The following is a 16,250-nucleotide window of genomic DNA, read 5'->3' on the forward strand; positions in this document are numbered from 1 at the left end:
GAATACTTTTATCCTGCACATAGAAACCACTAAGTATGAGACCTGTGGGCTCATTGGGGCTGAACGTCAAGTATAAGGCTCCACACAACCACATGGGGTGGGGGTGAGAACAGGTCCCTGGAGCCAGTCACAAGATGATAGGCTATTTCCAACAGAGTGCCAGATGATCAGGTACATTCTCTGATAAGACAGTTCTAACAAAGAAGTGAGAACATCACAGAAAAGTGGAGGGAGAGGGAGAGTTAAACAGAAAAAAAACCCTGACCCCAAACAAACTGGTCTAGTACTCAAAGCTGCCTGTTCTTAGGACAGGAGCACACTTCTATGGAGGAGACTCAGGACTGCTGGCTCTGAGGCTTTCTGGAGAGGTTACTTGGCCCATGGGTTTCTGAAGTTCCTTCCAGTAAATTTAGCCTTGCTGCCCAGCTCTTCCGCAATTCTGAGAAACTATTTATACTTGGCAGATGCTCACATTGGCAGAGGACACCAGTCTTTATTTGCCCAGTATAGAGACCCACCACCAGGTCTTCAATGAAGGTATCTTCAATCTCCCCAGAACAATGAGAAACCATAACTCCCCACCCAGTGGACTGGGCTAGCTTGCACTCCTTGAGAGATTCAGTCATGGAGCCAATCTGGTTCACTTTGAGTAGGAGGCAGTTGCAGGCTTTCTCACTCACAGCCTTTTCAATATGCTTGGTATTTGTCATGGTGAGATCATCCCCTATTACCTGGATACCAGCAGTAGCAGTGAAATTCTTCCAAGCTTCCCAATCATCCTGAGCAAAGGTATCTTCAATAGACACCACTGGATAGTCCTTGATGAAGCACTTATAGAGGTCATCAAGCTCAGAAGGGGAGATGTATCTGCTGGCATCATCAGGTGACTTGAAGTCCAAGCTATCTTTCCAAAGATCAGAAGAATTCTGAGGCAGCCACATCCATGACAATTATGACCTTATCAGTATAGCCAGCCTTACCAATGGGATTCTTTAGCAGCTTCAGTTTTCTTATTCTCCAGGATATTAGAAGCAAAGCCATCTTAATGCCCTATGTTGCTGGCATTTTTCTGCTTAATCACACTTTTCAGGTTGTAGTAGACCTCAGCTCCAATGCTCATGGCCTCCTTGAAGTTTACTGCACCAACCGGCAGGATCATGAACTCCTGCATGGCTAGCTTATTACCCACATGGAAGCCTCCATTGATTACATTGAAGGCTGGAACTGGCAGGACGACTTCATCATTGCTGGGCAAGGTCAGCAATATGCCAGAAGAGGGAGATGCCTTTCTCAGAAGCTCCGGCATTACAAACAGCCAGAGATACTCCCAAAATGACATTTGCACCAAATTTAGTTTTATTCTCAGTGCTGTCCATCTCAATCATCAAGTTGTCAATCTTCTTCTGTTCCATAACAATTAGTTTGTTGCTAACCAGGGTCAGGGCAATAGTTTTATTAATGTGCTCAACCACTTTTGAGACACCTTTCCCCATGTAGTAAGACAAAAAAGGAAAATAATAAATGTTGGAGAAGCTGTGGAAAAATTGGAGCACTAATTAATGCATTGTTGGTGGAGCTGTGAAGTGATAAAACCATTTTGGAGAGCAATTTGGAACTATGCCCAAAGGGCTATGGGACTCTTCATACTCTTTGACCCAGGGGTACCACTGCTAGGTCTGTATCCCAAAGAGATCATCCCTTCATATTCAATTCAGAACTATGTCCTCTAACTGTATTCCTTTCAGCTACCCTAATACTGAGAACCTTCTTATGAGTTTGAAGTATTATCTTCCCAGGTAGGAATGTAAAGAGTTTAATTTTTTAATATCCCTCGTGATTTCTTTTTCCTCTTTACCTTTTGATGCTTCTTTAGTGTCTTGTATTTGAAAGTCAAATTTTCTATTAATTTCAGGTCTTTACATCACAAATGTCTGAAAATCCTTTTTTTCATTGAAGTCCATTTTTTTTCCTCTGAAACATACTCAGTTTTACTGGGTAAGTTATTCATGGCTGTAGTCTCAGTTCCTTTGCCCTCCTGAATATCATATTCGATGCCCTCTGGTCCTTTAATGTAGATGCTTCTAGATCTTGTTTTATCCTTATTGAAGCTTCACATTATTTGAATATCTTTTTTCTAGCTGTTTACAATATTTTCTCCTTGACCTAGGAGCTCTGGAATTTAGATATAATATTCCTAGAGGTTTTCCTTTTGGCATCACTTTCAGGAGGTGATTGGTGGATTCTTTCAATTTCTACTTTACCTTCTGCTTCCAGAATATCAGGGCAATTATCTCTGACAATTTTTTGGAAGATGCTTCTAAACTCTTATTTTGGTCATGGTTTTCAGGTTTTCTAGGTTAGCTGTTTTTCCAAGGAGATATTTTATATTTCCCTCTATTTTTAAATTTTATTTTATTCATTTGAAGTTGCTTTACTGTGTATCAGTTTCTCTTAAAGTCGCTAGCTTCCATTTGTTCAATTCTAATTTTTAGGCAATTATTTTCTTCTGAGTGCTTTGATATGTCCTTTTCCATTTGGCTTTTCAAGCTATTGCCTTTTTTCTCATGACTCTCCTGCATTGTTCTCATTTATCTTTCCATTCTTTCCTCCATCTCTCTAAATTTTCCTTCTATCTCTCCTACTTTCTCTTCAAAGTCCCTTTTGAGGGCTTCCATGGCCTGAGACCAATTCATATTTTTCTTGGAAGCTTTGTCTGTAGGGGCCCTGGGGTTGTTATTCTCTTCTGAGGGTGTACCTTGATCTTTCTTGTTGCTAAAGAACCTTTCTATAATTCTCAACTTTCTTTACTTGCTCATCTTGCTGTCTTTTACTTGACTTTTAACTCCCTTTTGCAGTGGGGCCCTACTGCCAAGCTATACTATCCCAAACTTCAGAGGGTCCCAGGTGTCTTGGTTTGATGGAGGACAGGTTTTTCTATTGCCTGGCTTGTTCTCTGGTCTGAAGATAACCTCCATTCAACTTGCTAATTAACCAGCCAGCAAAACTTTTTGTTCTGTGGCTCTTAGCTCTGATAAGCCTGTTCTCCTTCCCCACCTGGGCCCCCACCACTCAAGGTTTCTTCCTGGTTCTCTGTTGGGGTGGGATAACTGAATTCTTCCTTAGATCCTGAAGACACCCCTATATATGCCCCCATCCTCCGCCCAGCCATTCAGCCCTCTCACCATTACCATAAGCTTAGTTGTAAAAGATGCTGGTGCTGTAGATGATTTGGAAGTCTCTGTCACAGCCTGCTTCCTAATTGTGTTGGCTCAATCTCGGGATTGGTCTCTGTTTGACACTGAGCATGGCCCCCTCTAATCTGTCTTTGCCTGGAAAATAACCTCAGCCCCTCTTTGTGTGGATTTTGCTGCTCCAGGAGTTGTTTTATTGCTGTTTTGGGGTGTAATTGTTTCAGGAGCTCTGTGCATTTAATTTCTTTCATCTACCATCTTGGCTCCACCCCCAAAACCACCTATATCAATTGCTTTTTGGTGCAGGTCGAGTAGATATGGTATAAATGTCTTCAGTGTCTTTTGTACTTTATCCTTTCTTCTAATTTGTTATTAGATTTGACCTTTGCATTAATAAGTTTATTTCCTGAATCTCACAGACAGAGAATTTTAATGTAATAGAGGCTATCAGGGGAGCCTCCTGAACTGCTGTACTTCTATGGAGATGAGTACACATAGACTGGCACTCTAGATAAAGTATATTCTTCCAGTTTTGAGCCGATGATTATCCCCATAGAGACAGTGCACCCATACCCAAGCTAAGTGTTATGTGCCCTTGCCCAGTACATAACAGAAGCCTTTCTAATTATTCCATTATACTTTAATGACTTCTATTATACAATGAATTATTTTTTCTCCTGTGAAATTATCAATTATGAGGAATGGTCTTTTATTTTTTCCCCTTAATCCTTTCAAAATTCAATATCTTCCAACTATCTACTTGATATACAAGCATTTAACTTTAAGTAGTTTGTAAGCTTTTAATTCCCTTTTCCTGCTTAATTCTAAAATATGTATTTTCCAAATATTTTAGCCATCTCCCCTTGTCCTTGAGTATGATTAGAAATTGTTTAATTTATTTATATATATATGTATATATACACACACACAGATATATACATATATATATGTATGCTGATACTTTTGAGAATCTTTTGATCCTAGAAAAATCATTTTCTTTTTAACTTCATCTTTTAAAATTGGATGCTACAACATGAGCTTACATTAGGTGAATAATCAATCTATAAATCAATAAGCACTTACTATATGCCAAGAATTGTGCTAGATCCTGGAGATACAAAGAAAAAAAAAGAAACAATTTATGATGGTCTTTTAATTAAATATTTTAGTGCCTCAAGGACCAATAATTCCACTGATGTGTCTACTTCCTCAACCAAAGCATATTACAAACCCTCTTAAAACTGAAGAGACAGTCTTCAAAAGTTTTTATTATTGTTATTATTATAATATATCACCAGGAAAAATTTTGTCAAGGTTTAGATTTTCCGATGAGGAATATTCTGTAATAATGTCAACCTACACCTTCTCTGTGAAATACAGTCTCTCTATAGTTGCCTGGGAATGACTTGATGAGAATCACATAACTAGTATGTTTCAAAGAGGGACTTTATCCAATAGGCAATGCTACATTTTCCTTAAGATTTGCTGTGGGACTCCTTTATCCCTCAAAACAAATGCCCTGAGTCCAACCTTTTTCATTAATGCCCAATAAAAATAAGTCTTTATAAGAAAGACCTTTGCTTAGGTTGCCTAAAATTAAGATCAGTATGTTAGATGAAAAACTATCAAATGAATTGAAACTAGCAGATATCCCATTCATTTTTGTGACTAGATCTTGGTCATTATTATAAATTCATTTTTAAAGATTGAAATTAATTTCAGTAAAAGAGCTTTTCCATTTATGTTATAAAATTTGTGTCAAATGATAGTCATTTCTATAGTTATGAAATGATTGAAAAGTAGCTCAAGTATTCAACAGAGCTTTTTATGTCCTGTTAAGAGATAAGAAATTTGATGCCTTATGGATAATTACCATGCTGGTTGTTTTGAGAGAAAAGAAGGAAGATTTCATTAACATCATAGCATGCCTCCTAATGGAAGTATCTTGTGAAAAATGTATATGCAAAAAGGAATAATTTTCATTTTCCTAAGTAAATTCATTCTCTATTTATAGTTATTTCAAAGTAGGGCAGAGTTGACAAAATGTTCTAAGGAGCAGACCGTGTGACCACTCTGAGCCATTCAACCTCCCAGACTAAATGGAAACAGATTTATATTATTCATCTCATATATATATATATATATATATATATATATATATATATATATATATATATATATATATATATATATATATATATATATATATATATATATATATATATATATATATATATATATATATATATATTCCAGCTACACATTTGTAATTGTTTCTCCTTAAAACTATATTTGGAGATTTTTATACTGAGATTTCCAAAAATGAAGAAATGTTTCTTTAAATCTACTATGTAAATCCATAGAGACATATTCTTTCTATTTCTAACTTTGCTGAGGAAGCCTGTGATTCAGGCAACTTCTGATGTGACAAACATTTGTGATATATGTTAATATTTTTTTTCATAATGTAATTCTTCACAGAGAACAAAAATTATGAATAGGAAAACACAGGCTATACAACTGTATCAAGTGTAAGAAGCAATCTTGATAGGAAAAATTTGAACAATTGGCAAAGTATTATTAATTGCAAGTGGACTATAATATTTATAAAATTCTATGGAATGATAAATTATCAAACTATTTAGGAATACTCCATCTTTAATCGACTCATGTAATAATGTTTCAAATCACAAAAGTAATTCCAATTTTACAGTCACAACCTTAAGAAACTCAGAAAATTTATTATGATATTTTCTATAATTAGACTATTTTTCAAATTTTATCTGCTTTAGATATAAAAGACTGTACAAAAATATGACTCTTTCTCTCCACCGTGAACAAGGATAGGGATATTCTAATAACTCTGAAATAATTAAAGAAAAATGCTAGGTCATGAAACCAAATGGGCTTTTCCAACACTCTAATAAATAGACCCCCCCAAATTAATACATATGCAAAATTAGAACAATTTCAGCTGATTCCACAGAGCATAAAAAAGACCCCAAATGAAATAAAATCCTGATGATTTAATACCAGAGAACACAGGTTCTTTCTTTGTTTTGTTTTGTTTTGTTTTTTTGTTTGTTTTTTTGGCAGGACAATGAGGGTTAAGTGACTTTCCCAGAGTCACAAAGCTAGTAAGTGTCAAGTGTCTGAGGCCGGATTTGAACTCAAGTCCTCCTGAATCCACAGCTGGTGCTCTATTCACTGCACCACCTAGCTGTGCCACCTCCCAAAAAACCTGATTCTTTTTTTTTTTTTTTTAGTGAGGCAATTGGGGTTAAGTGACACACAGCTAGTAAGTGTTAAGTGTCTGAGGCCGGATTTGAACTCAGGTACTCCTGACTCCAGGGCCAGTGCTCTATCCACTGTGCCACCTAGCTGCCCCAAAAAACCTGATTCTTACAGTACTCATTCAGAATTTCTTCTAATTCAGGATCTGACCTGCAGTCGGGGCCCACTCAAACAAATGTGCAGATTGTTTTCCAGGCTGTCGTTACAGAGATCCTCACTAGTTACAAACATAACCTCCCCCCCTTTTTGTTTTTCTTTTCTTCATTTTTTTTTAGTCTACACTTAGAAAAGACCAAATAAAATGAGCTTTCACATATATAGTGAAAATGTGAATCTCTATTTTCTGCTGAATAGTCAAGCAAAACAAATGACCACATTGTCCTTGTCCAACAATATCTGTCCTATGTTTCATCTTGAGTCCATTATCTCTCTGTCAGAAGGTCTGTAGCATACTTCAGTATCTGTCTTGTAGAATTATTGTTGGTCATTCACTGCATTTAATGGATTTTTATATTATTCATAATTTTATTTATGATGAAATTGTTATTGTTAAATATTGCCCTGATTTATGATCAAATAAGATAGAGCATTATGGGATATAGGAACGATAATTTTGATCACATTAAATTAAAAAGTGTTTAAACAATCTAACCCAAACCAACCAAGAAAAGAAATAAAGCAGGGAATTTGCAGGAGAGAATTCTGCAAGTTTATCTTAGTGAGGCCTCATTTCTTAAATATATAGAGAAATGCATCAAATTTATAAGAATACAATTCATTCTCCAATTGATAAAAGGTCAAAGGATATGAACAGGCAGTTTTCAGGTGAAGAAATCAAAGTTAATCTAAAGTCATATGAAAAAATGCTTTAACTCACCATTGATTAGAAAAACTGAATTAAGGCATGACCTCACAACTTTCAGATTGGCTAATATGATAGAAAAGGAAAATGACAAATGTGGGAGGGTGGATGGAAAAATTGATACACTAATGCACTATTTGTGGTGACAAAATTTGGAAATTGAAGAAGTGCCCATCAATTGATAATTGGTTGAATAAGTTGTGGTATATGATTGTGATGAAATATTCTTGTGCTATAAGAAATGATGAGCACTATGCTTTAAGAAAAACCTAGGAAGACATATAAACTGCTTCAAAGTGAAATTAACAGAACCAGGCGATCACTGTATACAATATCAACATGACTTACTTATTCTCATTAATAAAAAGGACTTAATACCATTTATCCCAAGAATTTAGAAAAATGACATGCGCTTCTAGAGAAAAGGCTGATGGCATCTGAAAACAGATAGAAGAATACTTTTAAAAATTGTGTTTTCATTTGCAGCACAGTTAATATGGAAATGTTTTCATGATTTCATATGTATACACTATATCAAATTGCTTGCCTCCTCAAGGATGTATGGGGAGTGAGGTAGAGAGAGAATTTAATCCTCAAATAAAAAAAAGTTAAAATGTATTTTTATATGTAATTGAGAAAAAATAAAATTAAAAAAAACATTCTCCTTGTCCTGCTCACTTAAGTCACTGCACACACTGTGCAGGCTCTTATCAGGATTCTTTGTTGGATATCATAGATTTCCTATCTCTCTAACTTTTGGTATCTTCTGTTTCTCTGTCCAAGACCTAGTTATTTTTTCTTTCTCATTTAGTTTCATGGATGCATATATAATGGCAAAAGATATAGCTCTCCAAACATTCCTAATCCCTCTGCTCAACCTCAGGCTCACATCACCAACTACCTGTTGGATACATCATTTTTCATGAAATAGGTTTCTTGGTATGTCCAAAATAGAACTGCTTCCATCACTGTTCATGGTGGGGAGAATGTGATATTTTGAACAATCTTTTATTTGTGAAGCAGAACGATTGTGAGAATTAATCTAATTAGATACAATATCTGTAAACTCAATGTATCTAAAATAGAACCAATCATCCACCTCCCACTTAAACTTTCTCCTCCTCCAACTGTTCTTATTCTTAATATAACTATGAACTCAGTCCAAAAGGCGTATAGTCAGAGATAGATTGTTCTGGTCTTTTCCCCCTCTCTTAGCAGTACTTACAATCAGTAGTCAAGTCATTTGATTCTAACTTAACACTTTATAATTGGTTCTTTTTTTTCTCCATTTAAATAACCATCACCATATTTCAGTCCATCATCACATCTTGCTTGTAATATAATAGCCTACTAATTAGTCTCCTTATTTAAAATCTCTATATTATCTAGTTCACATTTTATATAGGGATATAAAATTATTTTCTTAAGGCACAAGTGTGCTATTTCCCTCAATGTACCTTTGACCGTGCTTTATTGGTACCAGTTGTATAAAACTCCAAGGAAAATATGAGTTACTTTAAGTCAGAGATTTTTTTTTTTTTTTTTAGTGAGGCAATTGGGGTTAAGTGACTTGCCTAAGGTCACACAGCTAGTAAGTGTTAAGTGTCTGAGGTCGGATTTGAACTCAGGTACTCCTGAATCCAAGGCCGGTGCTCCATCCACTGCGCCATCTAGCTGCCCCCAAAGTCAGAGATTTTTATCATTGCATACTCTTTGCCCAGCACAGTATTTGAAAATAAGCATTTAATAAATATGTATTTAAGTGACTTGAATGTGTAAGTAGATATTTCCTTTCTGTTAAGATATAATTAATTAATTTTTGTGATTTTGGCTGACAGAAATATTCATCACATATAGGTATAATTTTCATGAGTGATCTAAAAAAGCATTTAGATTCTTTCATTTCTTAAACCTCAACCATATTTTCCAGCATAGTCACTCCCCTGATTTTTTCTTCACATTGGAGGCATCAAGTGTCACAGTGTATTTTTATTTGCCTTAGGAAATGTCAAACTTTATAAAATTCCTCTACTTTTCTTGTCTTCTCTATCAGATGCAGCTGAAGAAAATACATTTATCCACACAATTCTCTTTTTTCTTATTCTTACAAGAAGCACTCCAAGATGAAACAGCTAATTGTCCCACAAAAAGGTATCTCTTATTTTCTTTGGCAAATGAACAGCTTTGTCAACTCCACTGTTTGTCTCTCCAAGAAGAAATTATCAGATCACCCACAAATCAGCTAAAATTTTACTCCGTGAACTTTTTTCATTACAAGAATGTCAGAATTTATATAGTTAAGCTTTTTTCTTTAATATTAAAGTAGATTTTTATTAACTAATCAAGTATTTTGAATTTCAAATACCAACAATTAAGCTATAATTTATAGAAGTATACAAGTCAATAGATTCTATCATGTTCTACTTCCCTTTGCAAACACTCTAATATCATTCCACAAGTAAAAAAGGACTGATTCTCAGGGACAGAGCCACGATGGTGGATAGAAGCCAGGGAATTGCCTGAACTCTCCTGTGTTTCCCTTAAGAACAACATTAAATCAATTCTCTAAATGGATTCTGTATATACAGAACATACAAAAAGACAGAGAGACATAGTCTTCTTACTTAAGATCATTTAGAAGACTTCAGGAAAGGTCTGCCTCACTTGAGTGAAAGGGGATGGTGACTCAGCACAGCTCGACACAGAGAGTGAGAGTGATAAGAAGTGGTAAGAAGTGGTAAGAAGCTTGAAACAATGACCCCTATGCCCCAGGAGCAGACTTCAAGTTTATAAGTTTAAAAATACTCTACAATATGAGTAAGAAACAACAAAGAACCTTTAGCAGTGATAGCTTCTATGGTGAAAGGGAAAACCAAAACACAATCTCAGATGAGTTTGTCAAAATGCCTACAAGTGAAGATTCAAATGGGAAGATGATCTTGTCTCAAGACCAAAGGGCCTTCTTGGAAGAGCTCAAAAAGGCTTTTAAAAATGAAATGAGAGAGGTATAAGAAAAATGGGAAGTGAAATGAGAGTTCTGCTGGGGAAAAAAAAGTACAAAAATTGACAGATAAAAACAATTCTTTAAAAAATACAGTTGGCCAAATGGGAGAAAAAAATTGGCCAAATGGAAAAGGAGGTGCAAAAGCTTACTAAGGAAAATAGTGCCCTAAAAATCAAAATTGGGGGGCAGCTAGGTGGCACAGTAGATAAAGCACTGGCCCTGGATGCAGGAGGACCTGAGTTCAAATCCAGCTTCCAACACTTGACACTTACTAGCTGTGTGATCCTGGGTAAGTCACTTAACCCTCATTGCCCCACCAAAAAAAAAATAATAAAGTTAGGCAGATGGGAACTAATGACTCCATGAGACACCAAGAATCTGTCTAGCAGAATCAAAAGAATAAAAAAATAGAAGAAAATCTGAAATACCTCATTTAAAATACAACTGACCTAGAAAATAGATCCAGGAGAATTATTGCACAACCTGAAAGGTATGATCAAGAATTGAGTCTAGACACCATATTTCAGGAAATTATCAAGGAGAACTGCCCTGATATCATAGAATCAGAGGATAAAATCATCGTTGAAAGAATGCATTGATCAACTCCCGAAAGAGAGCCCAAAAGGAAAACTTCAAGGAATATTATAGCCAAATTCCAGAATTATCAGGTGAAGGAGAAAATACTCCAAACAGCCAAAAATAATTTAAATATCATGGAGCCACTTTCAGGATTATATAGGACCTGGCAGCTTCAACATTAAAGGAACACAGGACTTGTAATATGATATTCCAGAAGCAAAGGAGGTCAGATTACAATCAAGAATCAACCACCCAGCAAGACTGAGCATTATCTTTTAGGGGAAAAGATAGGCATTCAATGTCTGATCTCCAAATACAAGACTTAAACTATATATATATATATATAGGTAAAGGGGGGGGAGGTTGCTTAATAAGGTTAAATTTCTTATATCCCTATGAGGGAGGATAATACTTTTAATTCTTGGGATCTGTATCTTTATTAAGTTATTGTTATTAAATTGACTTTGATGTGATGATGTAAAGAAACTTAAGGGGAAAAATAAAAGGAGAATAGGGAGAGGAGAGGGAGGGAGTGTGGAATAGGGTTAATCATATCATATGAAGAGGCACAAAAAGAACCTATTACAATAGAATGAAAGAAAGGAGGATGAGCATTGTTTCAATGCTGTTCTCATCAGATTTGGTTCATGTAGGGCATAACATATACCAATTTATATAAAGAAACTTGGCTTACTCTTTAATTAAAAGGGTAAGGGGAAAAGGGTGGTATTGATAGAAGGGAGGGCAGAAGCAGGGGGGAAAGGAGAAAGAAATGGAAGGGAAGCTGATAAAAGGGGGGGCAGATTGTGGAGGCAGTGATCAGAAGAAAAACACTCATGAGGAGGAATAGGGTTAATGAAGAAAAAAAGAGTACAAAGGGGAAGAGTATGGATGGAAATAAACAGTTAATAATATTATGGGATGAACTCTCCCATAAAAGGGAAGCAAATTGCAGAGTGGATTAAAAATCAGAATCCTACAATAGGTTGTTCATAAGCAGAGAGATACAGAGTAAAGATAAAAGATTGCAGAAGAATATAGTATGCTTCAATTTAAGTAAAAAAAAAAAACAGGGGTAGCAATCCTTATCTCAGAAAAAGCAAAATCAAAAATAGATCTAATTGAAAGAGATAAAGAAGGAAACTGCATCTTGCTAAAAGGTACCATAGATAATGAAGTAATATCAATACTAAACTTGTATGTACCAGGTAATATAGCACCCAAATTCTTAAAGGAGAAGGTAAATGACTTATAAGAGGAAATAGATAGCAAAACTATACTAATGTGGGATCTGAACCTTACCCTCTCAGAATTAGATAAATTTAACCACAAAATAAATAAGAAAGAAATTAAAGAGGTGAATAGAATATTAGAAAATTTAGATATGGTAGATATCTGGAGAATATTTAATGGAGATAGAAAGGAATATAGATGGTCTCAGCAGTACATGGCACATATTTAAAAACTGACCTTGTATTAGGGAACAAAACTATCATAGTCAAATATAGAAAGGAAGCAATAGTAAATGCATCCTTCTCAGATCATGATGCAATAAAAATTACATGCAATAAAGAGCCATGGAAAGGTAGACTGAAAATCAATTGGAAACTAAATAATCTTATCCTAAATAATGAGTGGGCCAAAAAACAAATCATAGAAACAATCAATAACTTTATCCAAAAGAATAACAATAATGAGACAATATATCAAAACCTGTGGGATGAAGCCAAAGCAGTGCTTAGGGGAAATTTTATATCTCTAAATGCTTACATGAATAAAAAAGAGAAAGATGAGATCAATGAATTGGACTTAAAACTAAAAAAGCTGGAAAAAGAACAAATTAAAAATACCCAATTAAATACTAAATTAGAAATACTGAAAATCAAAGGAGAAGTTAATAAAATTGAATGCAAGAAAACTATAGAATTAATCATTAAATAAGAGCTACTTGTCCTGTCTACACTAGTTGTGTAGATATTCTTCCGATAGTATGTATATTTATATATAAATGGATAAATATAAGGGATGCAAAAATTTATTAAGGGGGAAATGTGATAATTTTAATATAGTTATTTTATCTGTAAGTATATATATCTTATTTTATGCTCTTAAAAAGAATTATTCTGAGGAGTCCATAGGCTTTACCTGTCTTCCAAAGGGATCCATTACCAAAATAACAAGGTTGGGAAACCCTGCCTTAAGTAAATTGTGATACTACCATTTTGATTTCTGAGTAGTTCCAGTTTCCATAATCTTCAATAGCCAAATTATTATAATAATCTTCTAGTATGTGTCATATGTCTACCTCTCCGAACCCATTCTTCACACCATTGTCAGATTTATTTTATTTTTATGTAGATATCATGTAAATCTTAAAAAATCTCCTGATTAGTCTAGAAGTTCTCTTACCTCTTCAGTTCACAATGCCCTTTAATGTCAGAGTGATTTTTTCATGGTGAACTTAGTCAAAAGAAATATGTAACAGTCACATTTATTAAGCAGTTAGGTCCAAACAACTTAAATATTTATATCCTAATAAGTTATTTACCTTTAAAATAATTTGCATAAATTGGAAAAAATCATCCCTAAATAACCACAATTACTTAGTAATGGGATTATTCCAGTTGATCACTGCACATCTTCTCAAACTTGGAATCAACACTGATACCCTCACTTTCAGTCCTACATTGATTTTCATGTATCACCTTCTGTTTTATCACAGAAACTACCAACAAACTAGCTTTGTGAGGATATTGCATGTTAAACAATAAAGTTCAAAAAGCTGTGGGTGTAGTCAAATGAACAAGTAAACAAAAACATGTCTCAAGCATTACAGAAAAACATCAAAATAGTTGCAACAAGGTCTCATGTTGAAAGTGTGGATTACCTAGAGCTAATAATATATTCAGTGTCCAACAAATATAGAGTAGAATTGTGCTTTCTAAAAATGTGTAATGATCTTTAATACACCTTTGATTTTACTGAGGTGCCCTTGGCCAGGGCACATTTTTTGTTATCAATGGGCGTAGTGGATAATATCATTATTGTTCATGCAATAATTGAGTTATAATTTTGTGACAGAAACTGCACTAGCCTCTGGAGATAAAAGATAAACACAAAACATTCCTGGCTGGAAGCATAATTCTTATTCACTTGCCAAAGACCTCCACAGTTTAGTACCTTTCTTTCTTTTCCTTTTTCTGGGCAATGAGGGTTACATGAATTGCCCAGGGTCACAAAGTTAGTAACTATCAAGTGCCTGGGGCCGGATTTGAACTCAAGTCCTCCTGAATCCAGGGTCACTGCTTTATCCACTGTAGCACCTAGCTGCCCCCAAGTTTAGCACCTTTCTACACTGATAGCCCTATATTGTATTTCACTTCAAAATACAAACTATGACCAAGCCAAATCCTACTAATATTTCTCTCATGATTGTTCTCTTTACTTTCAACAATTTTGTTTTTATTCTTATTGTATGACCCTGGGCAAATAACTTAACCTTTGTTTTCTTCAAGCAAGTCTACTGAAAAATGATGATGATGACAGTGATGGTGATCATCATCATCATATCTACCTTTCAAGATTATGTCAGTATCAAATGAGATAACATAACGGAAACAAACACACAATAACCAAAAACCCCCCACAAATCCTAACATGGCATCTGGCACATAGTAGGTTCCAACTAAATGTTTATTCCTTTCCTTTCTCTGTCTCATTATACCCAATATCTGGCATGTCCTCAGTCTTCCTTAATTTCTACCTAACTTCAAAGCTAACTTCACCACCACCATGAGGACATCCTAATTCCCTCATCAGTAATGAATTCCTGAATCTCTTAAAGTCTATAAAGCACTTTGATTTGCTCCATTCTTCTGGAATCACTGTGTACTATTGTTGATTTTAATTAACAGAGCAGTTCTTTTCCCCCTATTGGATCCTGAACTCTTTAAGGGCAAATAATGTGTTTTATCAAAATGTATTTTCCTTTGACCTACCTCACTATTCTATGCACATTACGCATTGAGTAGATTTTTCTGACTTGTTTGAATGTAGCCTTGACAAAGATGGGGTTATGGTCCAGTCAACTAGTAGAATGTGGGTTTTTGTTTTTGGTGAGGCAATTGGGGTTAAGTGACTTGCCCAGGGTCACACAGCTAGTAAGTGTTAAGTGTCTGAGATTGGATTTGAACTCAGGTACTCCCAAATCCAGGGCTGGTGCTTTATCCACTGTGCCACCTAGCTGCCACTCACCTAGTAGAATTTTACCCTGAATGGACACATATTAGTAAAGCTTGGTATAGGGTTTGTTCTTAAGGCTTTTAATTATCAGTTCCAAATTGTTCATTTAAAATTTAATAATTCTTCCTTTATACCTTCCTTTCATCAGCATCAGTTAGTTATGCTCCCTCTCAACTTTACAATTACAGTTTGCTAGCTATATTGTTTTTCTCATACTGGAGTATTTCCAGAGACTAGTAAGCACCTAGGGCCCCTGCAAGCTTTGCTGTTATCCAGGTACTATACAACTCTCCTACATGTTCAGTATTTCCTTTTGGAACCATTTATAATGGCTGGAAGTAAGGTTATCTTCATACAGGTGTTTCTGGAAATGTTAGGGCATTGCACTCATTCAGTAGTTGCAATTTCTAAATGGTTAGGCTGAAACATCCTTGAAATACAGTATTTGATAAAATATTATTACCCAAACATTTCACTACTAATTGCAGGGTGCTGTTGATACCAGAGATAGGCAAAAATAGAACAGAATGTAAATGTCTCTAAATATGAGAGGTATATATTCCCATATGGTTGTTAATTTTGCATAAGCCTTTCACAGTTTAAGTATTCAGACTGGCAACCATATTTTCATTATTTCTACATTAGTTGATCTTGATATAGCTTCCATTCTCCTTAGGGTTCATTGATATCCATGATGTACTCAAATTAGCACAATGAAATAATTGCTGATTCTCTGTAAATTTATTTTTTGTTCTCTTGCAAATTAGCTTTGTACCAATAACATAACAGCAGATGAAATGACAGTTTGTGGGGGGATAAAAAACAATTTAAGAATAAAGGCTTTTGTGGGGTTGCTTTTAATGAGCAATTAAATTAAAAAGAAAGACATTTTATAGATATTTGAATCTTATCACTAAGTATCAAAGAACCTTAGGAAAAGTCTCTTAATATATGTGATAATTCCCAATTAGCTATACTAAATTGAGAAGAAAAAGCATGCTAGTATAAATAATCCCAAAGAGCTGATAAGACCCAAATTATTTATATTGGGCCTTGGAGCACACATTTGTAGTTATGA

General features: G+C 35.0%; 1 pseudogene; it reads right to left on the reverse strand.

The window, feature by feature from the left end:
* Positions 1 to 369: 369 nt before the first annotated feature.
* Positions 370 to 8,556, reverse strand: LOC122735020 (annotated as a pseudogene).
* Between the last annotated feature and the right edge of the window lie 7,694 nt (positions 8,557 to 16,250).

The sequence above is a fragment of the Dromiciops gliroides genome, chromosome 1 (assembly GCF_019393635.1).
Source record: "Dromiciops gliroides isolate mDroGli1 chromosome 1, mDroGli1.pri, whole genome shotgun sequence".
Classification (NCBI taxonomy): Eukaryota; Metazoa; Chordata; class Mammalia; order Microbiotheria; family Microbiotheriidae; genus Dromiciops; species Dromiciops gliroides.